Source organism: Suncus etruscus, chromosome 20, assembly GCF_024139225.1.
Source record: "Suncus etruscus isolate mSunEtr1 chromosome 20, mSunEtr1.pri.cur, whole genome shotgun sequence".
NCBI classification, from domain to species: domain Eukaryota; kingdom Metazoa; phylum Chordata; class Mammalia; order Eulipotyphla; family Soricidae; genus Suncus; species Suncus etruscus.
The window spans coordinates 16,473,785-16,488,368 of NC_064867.1; the positions used below are offsets into that span (position 1 = coordinate 16,473,785).

The 14,584-nt window shown below is 37.6% G+C and overlaps 1 protein-coding gene across 1 annotated transcript in view; it reads left to right on the forward strand.

Annotated features, from left to right (window-relative positions):
• The first annotated feature begins 1,120 nt into the window (after window positions 1-1,120).
• The window catches only part of THRB (thyroid hormone receptor beta), a 395,989-nt gene continuing 382,525 nt past the window's right edge, over window positions 1,121-14,584 (forward strand). The window contains exon 1 of the mRNA XM_049766061.1: window positions 1,121-1,640. The gene's annotated coding sequence lies outside the window, so the exon portion shown is untranslated. The remainder of the gene's footprint in view (window positions 1,641-14,584) is intronic.

Genomic DNA, 14,584 nt, shown 5'->3' on the forward strand with positions numbered 1-14,584 from the left:
AATGACCTGATTTTCTTTGGAGAAATATCAAAAATGATAGCATATAGAAGCTCTCATTAATGGATCTATTTTTATTTTTAGCCCATACCCAGTGGTGCTCAGAAGTTATTCCTGGCTCTGCTCTAAATAATCACTACTGGTGGGCTTGGGGAACAATCTGAGGTGCCAGCGATTGAACCTGGGCCAGCCACATGCAAGGCAAGCTCCTTACCTGGCCCCGGGCTCCACTTTTGAAATTTATACCCCGACTTTATAAATTATTAAAGGCAAGACAGGGTTTTCCATGTAAGGGACCATAAAGTGTCAAAGAGCCATAGAGTCAATGGATTAAAGGGCGTAAATCATGAAAAACCTCTAGGTTTCTGATTTATGTTTCAGTTTTTTGGAGAGAAAGCTCTTGGTATGAATAAGAGCATTATCAGCAGTAAGAAAAGAAGTAAAATTTTCAGAAACTCAATTTTCTTAACTTGACATTATAATACGATTTATCATATTGTTAAGGACTAGAAACCATGTATGTAAAATAACTAATTTGGTATCTGCCAGATAATCATGGTGAGGTAAATGAACTACTCACTGTAAACACTGAGATAATTAAAATAAATTTTATTTTACTGCAAAATTGTAAAAGTCAGTATTAAACAATAAACTTATTATAGTGCATAATAATTTCAATAATATGATTGGGGTGACATTTGGGGCCATATCCATCAATGCTCTGTCTGAATTTAATTTTGATTGTGTGTTCAGGGATTACTTCTGGTAGGGTACTAAGGATTGAAGCTATGATGCTACATGTATGACAGACAGTCCACCCACTGTACTGTCTCTCCAGCTTTGCTTCTTAAATTAAGGCAGGATAAGTATTATTGATTTCTCTTTGTGTCTCAAGCTCTAGTGCTCAGTATGGTCTACTCAATGGTCCTCAAACTACGGCCCGCGAGCCACATATTGTATTTATTCCCATTTTGTTTCTTCACTTCTAAATAAGATATATGCAGTGTGCATAGAAATTTGTTCATAATTTTTGTTTTTACTATAATCTGGCCCTCCAACAGTCTGAAGGACAGTGAACTGGCCCCCTGTTTAAAAAGTTTGAGGACCCCTGGACAAGGGGGAAAAAACTTTCACTCCTGCTCCCTCTTAACTGTCTCACTTCCTCCCCAGAGGAAGGTTTGCAAAGATATGTGTAAAGCGATGATCTCTAGATGCAAAGAGCTTGGCACACTGGGCACACTGCAGGTGGGTCTGTGGGAAACCTACTCTAGACTTGCATCGGTTGCCATGTGGGAGTTGGAACAAGGTTCCCAGGTTCGTCCCACCTCAGTAAACGCAGACTCCCATGACCCAGAAACTGCTGAGCAAACACACAGTGGAAGAAGCCAATGCTCTATGAAATGCAGTGGTTTAAAGGTCAGCCTTGGACTTATCAGCTCTGAGTGACTGGCTCCCCCAGCGCCTCTCAGGGAGTTCTGTACTTGCAGGATGGAATAAGAAAATGAGCCTTGCCACTCGGAATGGGATGTTATTTCCTTTGCATGGAGCTGTCATTATCAGCAGAAAAGCTGCGGGTCAGGGACTGGAAGAAGATGGATGGAGGTTTCCTGCAAAGAAAGCTCCTGATTTTGACATAACTGCAGGTACATGTGGCTCAGATGGTGGCTTGTGGCTTCTAGCTTTTCTTCAAGAAAATTAGAAAAATTCCAAGGGAAACAATTTTCTCATTTAAGCATTGCCAGAAGGTGGATAATGAGAGGCTTAAGGATAGTTTGTCAAAGCTCTTATCTAGAGGAAGAAACCAGGCATAGAATTTATTTTGAGCTCACGGGGGTATCCTTTCTCAAATGAATAGGGTGAGCCAAACTTCAGAAAGTGGTATTTTTGTTTCAATTTTTAAAGATTGTCCTAATAGAACATTTAGCGTAAATATAAATGCCATCATACTAAATATTTGAGATGTTAGGGTGAACGTTAATAAATAAAGGGACAGTTGCTTGAAAAGCACCGAGACGTCCGTGGCACTTTAAGATTGCAACATTTTTTCTAGTAGTGACCTTCATACAAGTTGACTGCATGTCAGTTAACACAGGAAGGGAAGGAAGGAAGGAAGGAAGGAAGGAAGGAAGGAAGGAAGGAAGGAAGGAAGGAAGGAAGGAAGGAAGGAAGGAAGGAAGGAAGGAAGGAAGGAAGGAAGGAAGGAAGGAAGGAAGGAAGGAAGGAAGGAAGGAAGGAAGGAAGGAAGGAAGGAAGGAAGGAAGGAAGGAAGGAAGGAAGGAAGGAAGAAAACATTTATATATATATATATATAGCTGAAAAAATATAGAAAATATAGTAGTCTGAGCCTGCTATAAATTGGGTACTTATTTTTCTTAATCCCCATATTTCATTAACCTACCTCTTTGTAATAGCCAGTTTAATTTGTAGGAACAGATGAAGCTCATCTTTACATAACACATATCTTTGAGTTTTTAGGAAAACTAGAGTCAGGTTATCTGGGTTATCATGATTCAAGATCGAAAAGGTTCAGAGATAAAAATCTAGTAGTACACCTTTTGGGGGTTATAGGAGATGGACATACCCTGAGACACTAAATGGTAACTCCTATCTCTGCACTCGTTATTTCTGATGGTACTCTGAGGACCATATGCAATGCCAGGGATGTACCCAGGTCAGCTGCATGCAAGGAAACTCCCTACCTCCTATACTATCTCTCCTCATAAAGTGGTGCACTTTAAGAGTAAAAAGTAAAAAACGCTATAGAAAAAATGTATAATATGTACACAAATACACCAAGTGGAAGAAAATGCCATTTTGGAGTGATTAAGTATCTTTAAGACATTGAAATTCACAACTGAAGTTCAGGAACAAGTAAATTTGGGGAAAATCAGCTCTAGGAGGGTGTGTCCATGTGTAAACTGAAAATTTCTCAAGGAGGAATCTCCTTTTGAGTGTTCAGTTACTATTTTATCCAGAACTACTGCAATAATTATATCCATAAAAGTTTTATTTCTTAAAAAAATAATGTTTTTATTGAACATGCAAAAATATAAAATTATTAATTTGTGATCTTTAATTCAAAAATGTCTATTTTTCTTTTGGGGGGCGTGCTTGGGGTCATACCTAGTAATGCTCAGGGGTTAATCCTGATGGGCTTTGGAGTTCATATAGGATGCTGAGAATCAAACCCAGGACAGCCATGTGCATGACAAACTGCTAAACTATTGCTTTGGTTTCAGAAGTCTAATTTTCTTTTCTTTCTAATTTACCTTTCTCCCTCCTTTTTAACCTCCTTTAACATCCTTCTTTCCTGTCCTCTAGTTGTCTCCTTTCTTCTTTTTCTCCCAGCTTCTCTTTAAGTTAATTGTCTTCCCTCCTTCCTTTTCCCCCACCTCACCTCTCCCTCTCTTTGCACTTCTAATTTCTTTTCATTGAATCACTGTGAGATACAGACAACAACTGAAGATGCTCTTTTAATTTTGATAGCCATGTGAATACTTGGACATCTGATAATCTTAGTCATATTTCTATGGTTATATCTTTGAAATCAAAACAATTTATCCCAATAAGAACCTGAAAGTCCTGTTAGTACATTTATTAGTTGATGTTATTATTGGGATAACTATGATTTACAATAGTGTTAATGTTTCTATTCTTGATAGAACCAAGTTACTCTTCCATCATCACTACCAAAGTTCTCAAGGCCCTCTTCTCTGCCTTAATGTCTTACAAAGCTAATCTTCTCTTTCCTTTCATTATTACAAAACTAGCATTTATGCAGAAAGTAGCACCAGTGTGTTACCTCCTTTTGAGTTAAGATATTCTGTTCTTTAAAGTGGTTGGCCTATTTTGAAAAATTGTCACTTATATCTTTAAACCGAATGCAAATAGTCTCAGAATGTGTAGACAAGCATTTTGCAGAGAACCATTAACCTGCTTTCAGTTTTTCGGAGAGAAAGTAAAAAAAAATTCACTGCCATTGAAGCTGTTGGACTAAATGTTGGTCTATTAATAATAAGGGAAGACAATTGAGCTCCTTTCCCTGCTGAGCTAAAATATAGTACTAAAATCTTTTCTCCAGCCATTTCCTCTACCATGGATTACTTGGTCCTGGGAATTTTTTGACAAAAAAGTCCTTTTCTGTCTATCAGTTGTAAGCATGTTCCTGAGAATGCTTGGTATGACACAGTTGTAGCATACTGAATTTTAATGCAATAGAGAAGCAGGTCATGTATGTGGGAACCCATAAAAATAACTGGGATTAGGATTAAAATAAGAAAACTCCTTTATAATGGCATATAATATTCACCATGCTTCTATGAAATTTGCTTGGAAGTGACTTGCATTGAAGAATTTGAGGTCATTTCTATAGAACCTTTGGTTCCTTCCTCCCCCCCCCTTTTTTTTTTACTTTTATTCATTATCTTTACAATGAGAGTTTATTTAAACCCTCTAGCCAATCTCACCTCAATTTTCTAACTCCATTAAATTTAGAAGCCTATCTCCACCTTCAATCTCAAGTCATTTCTGCTTTGTCTTCCTTCTTTCTTACCCTTGTTCTTACCTTATTTTGGGTGGTTTGTTTGCTACTTAGTTTACTACTCCCTGGCTTGTTTTGGATGGGGTTTCTCTGCCATTAATTTTATTAAATGCACTATTTATTTTTTCCCTTGCCGTTTTTTTCTGTGCTTCTATGGCTAGCAATTAGTTGTTCACACTTTGGATTGTGATATTTTTCAGGGATTGAGTGCTTCGGATATTGTAGTTTTTTGTAGACCAAGAATCACAAATGGCATGGTATTAGAATGATATTCAGCTGTGAAGTAGTGCTAGAGACTAAACATACAGCTTGAAGTTTGCAAGGCAGGTGCTTCACTACTGAACAATTCTTAGCACCCCATCATTTGTATGTAATTAGTAGCACATTGTCCTTTACCTTTTTCTGCTAGCTAGCCTTCTCCCTCCTTCCCCAAATCCAGCTGCAGTTCTTTCTTTATACTCAAATATTTGATTTTCTATTCAGAACTTGTTGACTTTTGTCCATTTTAATAATTATTTAATCAAACAACCTAACTTTGTTGAAAACTTTGAAAGACTAATATTTTTTAAAATTTATAATTGTATGAAAGGTGCTCAGTTCTGTGTCAGGCAAAGGAATGAACTTCCAGGTTGTGGCTCAAGAAAAATGAGAAATAAAAAAGTCTATTTTATAGGGGAGAGTAAACCATACCTGATGATGCTCGGGGGTTACTCCTGGCTGTACACTCAGAATGAACTCCCAGGTTGTGATTCAAGCAAGCCTGGTGTTGCTTAGGGGACCATAATGGGATGCTGGTCTTTGTACCCAGGTTGGCTGCAAGCAAGGCAAATGCCATACCTGCTTTATACTATAGCACCAGCTCCAAAAAAGTCTATTTTAACAAAAAACCAAATGTGAAGGCTATTTTTTAGTCTTATCAAATAAAAGAGGGAAAGTCCTTAACTGCATATTTTACCTATTGTGTTTTATAGCTATTGTACATATAGTTATTTACGTAAATAATAATATTAATATTGTGACTTTATTCTGGTTAACCTCTTTGTTAGTACTGCCTCACTCAGCATTAAGCAATAACTTTTTCTAATGAAGATTTGATGTCTGGTAGGACTATAATTTTTTGTATGTCTCATGATTTAGGGCCAAAAGAAAATCTACTGAGTCCCCTCTAGATCCCAGTCAGAGTGCCACAGGGGAAACTACATCCACCTGCTTGTTGGGTGAAGTTTCACTGAAGATTCAGTTGAAGTATCAACTTGAAGAGTATCAAGCTAGTAAATCATTCAGTCAACCCAAATAAAACAGAAATAGGTGAAAGGCAAGGTGATTAAGTCAGGTCACTTTCAGTGCCAGGAAACAGTTATCAAAAGTTCTAATAAAAAAGGAACCTACAGAAGGAGAGATATTGGGATATTTGTAAACTCCATGTAACAACTACAAGAATAAGAGTTCAACTCTGTCAAAATAAGGAAGGCTCCTATTTTTCATATGCTCGTTCCTGCTCCTTCTTTTAAAGAACAAATGCAATTGGTTTCAGAATTTCTATTAATATGACCAATTTTTTAATAACTTCTACCAGCTCTGATAAACTCACTAGGGAATTTCTCCTGTCCACCCAGTTGTAGGTATTTATATAGAAGAACTAGAACCCTAATGCTTATTGAATGATATAATCTGAATGACAAATATTCTTATCCCATGCAAATCATCGCTATCTATTGGTCAGTAAGAAGTAACTACTTGTCTTTTAGTTGTTGAAAATCACTGGATGATCACTGGATTAGGAATCCTTCCTTCTGTATCTACTTGTAGAGCATTGATCTCTGACAAGTTCTAAGCATAAAAATGATTGAAATCTCTTTGTTCTCTTGATTTTAGTATTGTTTTATTTCCCAATCTATGTTCATACCTTTCCCTACAGAACTATATCTTCAGAATTTTGGTATATAAAACTTTAATTTACAGTAAGGATGGCTATCATGATTTTTTCTGAAGAAGAGAGTCCTAGTATTACTACTTATCTGAAGTAGAAATAAAATTTCTGCATAAGAAGTAAAAATGGGGGCCGGGAAGGTGGCGCTAGAGGTAAGGTGTCTGCCTTGCAAGCACTAGCCAAGGAAAGATCGCGACCACGGTTCGATCCCTCGGAGTCCCATATGGTCCCCCCAAGCCAGGGGCGATTTCTGAGTGCATAGCCAGGAGTAACCCCTGAGCGTCAAACGGGTGTGGCCCAACCCCCCCCCCAAAAAAAAGAAGTAAAAATGGGAGCCAGAGCAGTGACACAAGCATTAACCTAGGATGGACTGTGGTTAAATCCCCCAGCATTCCATATGGTCCCCGACGTCAGAAGCAATTTCTGAGTGTGTAGCCAGGAGTAGATCCTGAGTGTCACTGGGTGTAGCCCAAAAACAAAAACAAATTCAAAAAGTAAAAATGGCAAACTCAAAATTTATAAAACTAAAACCTGACAGCTAGTAATTGGCCTTAGAATCAATATATTTACAGGATAGAACAAAACAAAAAGCATTCTTCTTGGATAAAATCTTCCTGTTTATTGTAAAAAAGGGTGTGACCTAAGAAAGCTTACTGCAGATCAAACTAGTTTGAGTTGTTGAGAATGTTTTTAAGGTCAGGCATTGAAAAAAATTTGTGAGAGGAGGTGTTTGAGGTCAGACACCATAGTACTCAGGGTTTGTGCTTAAGCAGTCCTTGAAGGACCATGTGAAGTGCCAGGGACTTAAATCTGATCGGCTACCTGCAAGGTAGGCATCTTATCTTCTGTACTATCACTCCAGCCACAGTTGAATTTTTTAAATGGCTAAATCTAGTTAATTGTTACAGAATAGTGGATTGTATTGAATATTCAATAGTACATTAAAAAAGTTGATAGGGGGCCGGAGAGGTGAAGCTAGAGGTAAGGCATCTCTCTTGCCTACACTAGCCTAGGATGGACCGCGGTTTGATCCCCAGCATACCATATGGTCCCCTCAAGCCAGGGACGATATCTGAGCCGCATCGTCAGGAGTAACCCCTGATCGTCAAACTGGTGTGCCCCCCAAAAAAGTAGTTGATAGGGTTTTTTCTTAATTATGGCCATGTTATATCATTCGTAACATTTATTAAAATATATTGTTTCATAACTAAGCCTAAAATCTTTATGCATAGTTTTTTGAAATTCCACCAACTTTAGTTGAAAAGTAAGAGAGACCAAGGTATAATTTTGTAATTAAAATATATGTTTTTAAGTTTTCATCCAGTTCTCTTTAAATTTTGGCTTCTTTTAAATAAAGGGACAATATTTGCATAATTGTGCTCCCTGTGATCATAAGAGGGTGGAAGGTTGTAAAAATACTTTGCAAGGAGAATCATGTTGTCAGCCATCTGTAGCTGCTACTGAGGTTCCTTTTGAGAAAACACAGATGTGATTAATACTCTGTAATGTTGTTACCTGGTGTAGCAATGAAAAAAAGTGCAGTTGAACAATTCAGCTATTTCATAAGTCAAAAAATACTAACTGGACATCAGACTTATGTGAAAGGCAGAGGTATGGGGAATGGTATAAAGGGCCTAGAAGAGGACCCTGACAATGAAGAAAGAAACCAACTAGTTTAATGAAAGAGAACTTTCCAAAAAAGTAGCCTGGAACTTAGTGTGTAATCACTTAATATTTAACTAAATTTAACTATTTAGTTCACAATCTCCTGCCTTCCTAAAATACCATTTTTCTTTGGCAAGGATGTATATCTCATCCATTTATTCGAGATTCTTCAAAAATTCTTCAAAAAAGATACTACAGACTTGTTAAAGAAACACACCTGGAGTAGAGGGGCCAGAGACATAGTAATGCACCTGTTTTTTATGTGCTCCTGGCAAAGTACATGCATTACATACAACCAACCCCTGTTGGTTCCTGACACCCTGAACAAGTGGTTTTTTTTCCCCCTAGCCTTACCAGTGTCAGTCTTGTGCACAGATCCAGGAAGAGTTCCTGCAGGTATGTCTCCAAACTCTTCACCCTCCACAAAATACACCTGGCTTCCTTGTGGCTCTCAACCTGTTGTTACATTTTTTAAATATGACCTGAGGATAACTAAAAACACTAAAAACTAAAACTAAAAAATTTTTGTCCAGTAGCAATAAACAAAAATAGCTTATCATAGTTTAAAAAAATAGCTTCATAGTGATAATATCTAAGTAGCAGCCTAGGTGATGGCTCATAGTAGCTATAAAGGACAGTAATTTTTGCTTTTAATTATATTTATATAAAAAGTGTCTAAGAGCAAATAAATTAAAAGAATTCTGGATTAAATAAGGCAAACATTGAATATTCTGTCTTTAATATGCTAAAATATGAATTTACAAAAAGGCTATTATAGGTATGATCAGAGGACCCTTTAAAATGTGGACAGCTTGTAGGATTAGTATTCACTGTAACATACTATGGACAATTTAGCAAAATTAAAAAAGCTTTAATGGTGGTAAATGTTCAGCAAGGCTTCATGGGAAGAGACTCTAGGTTTCATTTACTCCCACGGTACTCTTTTGTGTTTTGTTGTTGTAACAAATGACCCCCAATTTAGCAGGTTAAACCAACACAAATTTATCATCTCACAGTTCAGGAGTCAGAAGTCCAAACTGTTTTAACCAGGTTTCACTCCAGTTGGAGAGTAAAGGAGGATGTTCCTTTGTCTACTTCAGCTTTTAGAGACTGGAAATAGTACAGAAGTCACTTTGCATGTGACTAACCTATTTTGATCCCCAGAATCACACATGGCCCTCTGAGCATACTAGAAATTGATCCTTGAATATAGAGTAGGAATAGTTCCTGAGTACTGCAGGTTGTGACCCAAAGTAACCCCACTCTTGCAAAAACCTAAAATCCTTTGACTTTAGGTCCTGCCTCTCTGTTCTCTCCCTGCTGCTTATGTTATGTTGTTGATTCTTCAGTCTCTTGAACTCATTTTACTTTTTCCTTTATAAAACCCATATAAATAACATGGAATTTATCATCTTTAGAGCCTTACCTGACTCAAATGGTAAAATCTCTTTGCCATTTAATGTGACATAAGCACAAAATTAAACTATAAGCTATTTACTCCTATGATGATCATGATTCAATCACCCATAGCCTCATTATATTTGCCAGAACCCTAGAGGGCACTCAATACATATTTGCAGAATCTTATCAAGAGACTGAATTTAAGTAGTTTTAGTAGAGCTCCTTGGATTATGCTGTCAAAATAAATTTCTGATATCACTGTTGCAGTAGACTTTTCAGGAGATGTCAAAATTTTTTATGAGAATGGTCTTTCTAATAGGGATTGTGCTATGCAATGATAATTGAGCAGAGACACAGAGCATTTCTTTAGAAACTCTACATCGTTCTTTCTACTACCACCCAGCATTCTGACCTCCCTGCAGACCTTTTCCTGTGCTGGGATTGTTTGTGTGGCCAGACTTTGAGTGGGAGGCAAGTGGAGATTGGCAGTACTGAGTGGGAAGAAGCCAGAGTAGAAATAACAGAGAAGGAATTAGCCAGAGCAGTATAGGGAATGATTCTGGCTTCTGGGTGTGTCCTTTTAGAAACTGAGTCGATTTATAATATGTCCTCTCACTCATTTCTCTCTAAGATGGTGCACCAAAGGGAAGGTCTTTATTTTCTTGTAAGACTAATAATCCTGCCTTTCTTGTTGTTAAATTGAGACTAAATTGGTCTTGAATTAAATGTGTATATATGCGTCCATATCTGGGCTCTAATTCTTTAACCATCTGTTGATTCTTCTAGGAGAACTATGTACTATTATAGTTCTAGAATTATATGTTTTATATAGCACATTTTAAATTGTGCTGCACACTTCCATTTCTGTTATGATAAATCCTGACAGTATATTAGTTTGTATTTGGAATAATTTTGGTAATTATCATCTAAGAATTATTTTGTTATTAGTAATAATAATTTCTTTATTTAAGCACCATGGTTACAAAAATGTTTGTAGTTGGGTTTTCATCATTGAACGTACACCACCCTTTACCAATGTAACTTTCCCGTCATCAGTGTTCCCCTATTTCCCTCTTCCCTCACTTGTCTTCAAGGGATGCATTCTATTTCTCTCTCCCACTATATTTGTTACGGTAGTTGCTGGTGCAGTTATTTATCTAACTTTGCTCACCGTTCTTTGTGGTAAGTTTCATACTGTGGGCTGGTCTTTCTGGCCATCATCTTTATTTTCTCTGGGTAGTATTACCATACTGTCATTTCTCTTAAATCCCACAGATGAGTGAGACTATTCTGTATCTGCCTCTCTTTCTCTGACTCATTTCACTCAGTAGAATAGTCTCCGTGCCCATCTATGTATAGTAAAATTCCGTGACTTTATTTTTCTCTAACAGCTCTTAGTATTCCATTGTATAAATGTACCAGTTACTTTAACCACTCATCTGTTGTCAGGCATCTGGTTTGTTTCCAGATTCTGGCTATTGTAAACAGTGCTTCAATAAAAATAGGAGTACAGAGAGCATTTTTATATTGTGTTATTTGTGATTCTAGGGTATATCTCTAGTAGTGGTATTGCAGGAACAAAAGGGAGCTCAATTTCCAGTTTTCTGAGGAATCTTTATATTGTTTTCTAAAAAGGTTGGACTAGACAGCATTCCCACCTGCAGTGAACGAGAGTTCCTTTCTTGCCACATCCATGCCAGCACTGGCTGTTCTTGTTCTTTGTGATGTATGCCAGTCTCTGTGATATGATAACTCATTGTTGTTTTTATTTGGATATCCCTGATGATTAATGATGTAAACATTTTTCATGTGCCTTTTAGCCATTTTTATTTATTCTTTGAGGATTTTTTAAGGTAAATTTTAGAGTTTGATTTTTAGATTTAAAAATTCCTCAGCACCACAGTGACAATACAGCAAGTAAGGGGCTTGCCTTTGACCTGGTCAACCCAAGTTCAATCCTTCACATCCCATATGATTCTTTGAGTACCACCAGGAGAGATTCCTGGGTGGAGAACTACAATTAATTCCTAAACATTGTTGCTGGGTGTGACTCCCCTTAAAAAAAGAAAGACAAAATTCCTAATATTTTTGCACAGAATCATATGTAAACTGAATTATTTTGAGAGCACTTATATCTTTACAATTTTCTGTCTACCTATATTTCTACTTTTTAAATTCTTATGTGGCAAAAATTGTTTCTTCATATAAGTCTTGTACATTTTTAAGAGTTATGTATTTTAAACTTAAATTATATTCAGATTTTGGACCAGAGAAATGGTTCATGGGTTAAGGTATTTACCTTGATATGGCCATCTCAATTTGATTCCTATGGTTCCCTAGGCACAGAGCCCAGAGTAACCCCAGAAACTTCTGGTGGTGATCCAAACCCTCCATCCTAAATTAAAAAATAACTATATTAACATTTCTTAATTGTTTTATAATTGGTGGCTATTAGTATATAAAGGCTTTAAAATAGTAATATTTCTTCGTTACCAATTTTCTACTTAATTTTCAGAGGTTTTGTGGGAAATAATCAGCTTATACCAAGACAATGATTATATTACCTTTCCAGAGATTGTACTCCTCTTTATGCCTTATAGTATTGGTGAAAATTTTCAGAGCAAGTCTAAAAATTACTTAATATTGTTCTGTTCTTAGCTTATTTCAAACTTCAAGATCTGTTTCATTGAAAGGCTTTTCTAATCATATTAAAAGAAATTTTATTGTATACCTAATGCTTAGAACCTTTTTAAGTTAAAAATTAATTTTGAAAAGTTATCATCTATCTTGTGCTTATTCTGGTAGATTATTCCTTTAAAGGGAACCTACCATGGAAACCAGAGCACAGGGTTTATGTCCAGATTTATTACACTTTTCCCATTTAGAACTCTACAACACTGAAATTTATTTGCCTTTTACAGTTCACTTCTGCTTTTTTTGGTTTCTGGGACACACCTCGCAGTAGTCAGGACTTGTTTCTGGCTTAAGAGTTCCCACTGAGAGAGGACGTTCTTTTGTCTACTTCAGCTTGCATATGGCTAACCCTGGCTTAATTCCAAATACCACACATGGTCCCCTGAGCAAATTAATGGACCCTCAAGGGCCCACCCCTGTAGGTGCCCAGAGGGACTGTATCTGGAATTCTAGGAGATTGAACTGAACCTGAGTAAGCCACTTAAACTAGAACTTTACCCTACCTCAACATACTCTTCATATTGTCTCTCTGTAACAATTTCAGTTTGTTATACTGCATTATGAAGAAAGCAATATAAATATTTTGTAAGGCTCCATTGTCTCAAATGAGAATTGCTTGCAGTGCCTCAGACTTAATACAGAATATCATAATTATGTAAGTTTTACCTTTGATCTACTCAAATGGCATTTCATATCGTGTATTTCTTAATATTATATTATCTCTTTTATTCTTGAGAAATGCCTATTTGATCAGGACAAAAGGTTTTCTTGAGTTGCTGATGTAGTCATTTGGGTCAGATTATTGCATCAGTTTTCCTAATGATTTGGTATGTGCCTTGATTTTTATAGTACTTTATTTTTACACTAAAATTACATTAACTTCATGTAATATTTAGAATGGTCTTATTCTCTTTGGGGATTATTTTTGGCTTGACTATATGATATAAATTTCCTTTAAATCTTGAAAGTGTCTATGGTATGTTGTATGCATGTTGTATGGAATGTTGTATGCACTTTTTGAGGCAGAGAATGCTTATAAAGCCTTTAAATTTTAAATTTTTATTTTTTAACTACTGTGAGTGATTTTAAACCACTTCGGTGAAAATAAAAATTATTAATATAGCAAAAGCTGGCTCCCTGTGTGTGACACCAGGCGGGGAAAATCCGCGAAAGTACACCGGCCCAGTGGGGCTCAGCTGTGAAAGACTGTGAGTGTGACCTGTCTATGTCTGTCTACTGTCCTCTTGCGTGAAACTCTTGCGAGTGGGGCAAAAAGAGCCTCCAGAAACCTCGCTTGCCCAGACGCCATTTTCAGGGAGGGACTTCAGAGCATAAAAGCCGGCTATCCTTTGCAAAAGCTGGCTCCCTGTGTGTGACACCAGGCGGGGAAAATCCGCGAAAGTACACCGGCCCAGTGGGGCTCAGCTGTGAAAGACTGTGAGTGTGACCTGTCTATGTCTGTCTACTGTCCTCTTGCGTGAAACTCTTGCGAGTGGGGCAAAAAGAGCCTCCAGAAACCTCGCTCGCCCAGACGCCATTTTCAGGGAGGGACTTCAGAGCATAAAAACCGGCTATCCTTTGCAAAAGCTGGCTCCCTGTGTGTGACACCAGGCGGGGAAAATCCGCGAAAGTACACCGGCCCAGTGGGGCTCAGCTGTGAAAGACTGTGAGTGTGACCTGTCTATGTCTGTCTACTGTCCTCTTGCGTGAAACTCTTGCGAGTGGGGCAAAAAGAGGCTCAGAGGAGCACGGCCGCTCCGCTTCGCTACGCGGCCGTGCACTCTTTCTAAGGAAAGAACTCCATTGCAACAAGAAGGAAAAATCACACTAAGAACGGCGCTATATCACAGAAGCAAACATTTCTCTCTGGACTGTCTTCTCTGTTACATGCTCGGGCCTAAGATTTGACCCAGTGTGAGGCTTCATCCACGGAGGACTCCCCTCCCTTAGAGGCAAGTCAGCCCATCCAGAAAGGGAGGAGCCAGAGGAGTGTGCTGCCTACATCATATAGACAATGAATACCACTACAACACGTAGAAAAACCCACAATACAAATGTGACAATGGGGAAACAGCGCAGGCCAGCATCAGACATAGAGAATGAAGATGACAATTCTGAGGACCAGATAATGACTGAACAACTAATCAACCTCTCAGATAAGGACTTTAGACTAGCAATATGGAAGGTGCTCAACAGACTCCAAGAAACCATGGATCGAGTTGAACAGAACACTAATAAGAACCAAGAAAATATGAAGGCAGAAATGACAAAACTCCAAACTGAAATAACATGTCAACTAACAGGCCTGAAAAACTCAGTAAACGAAGTGAATGACAAAATGGATAAGCTCTGGGACA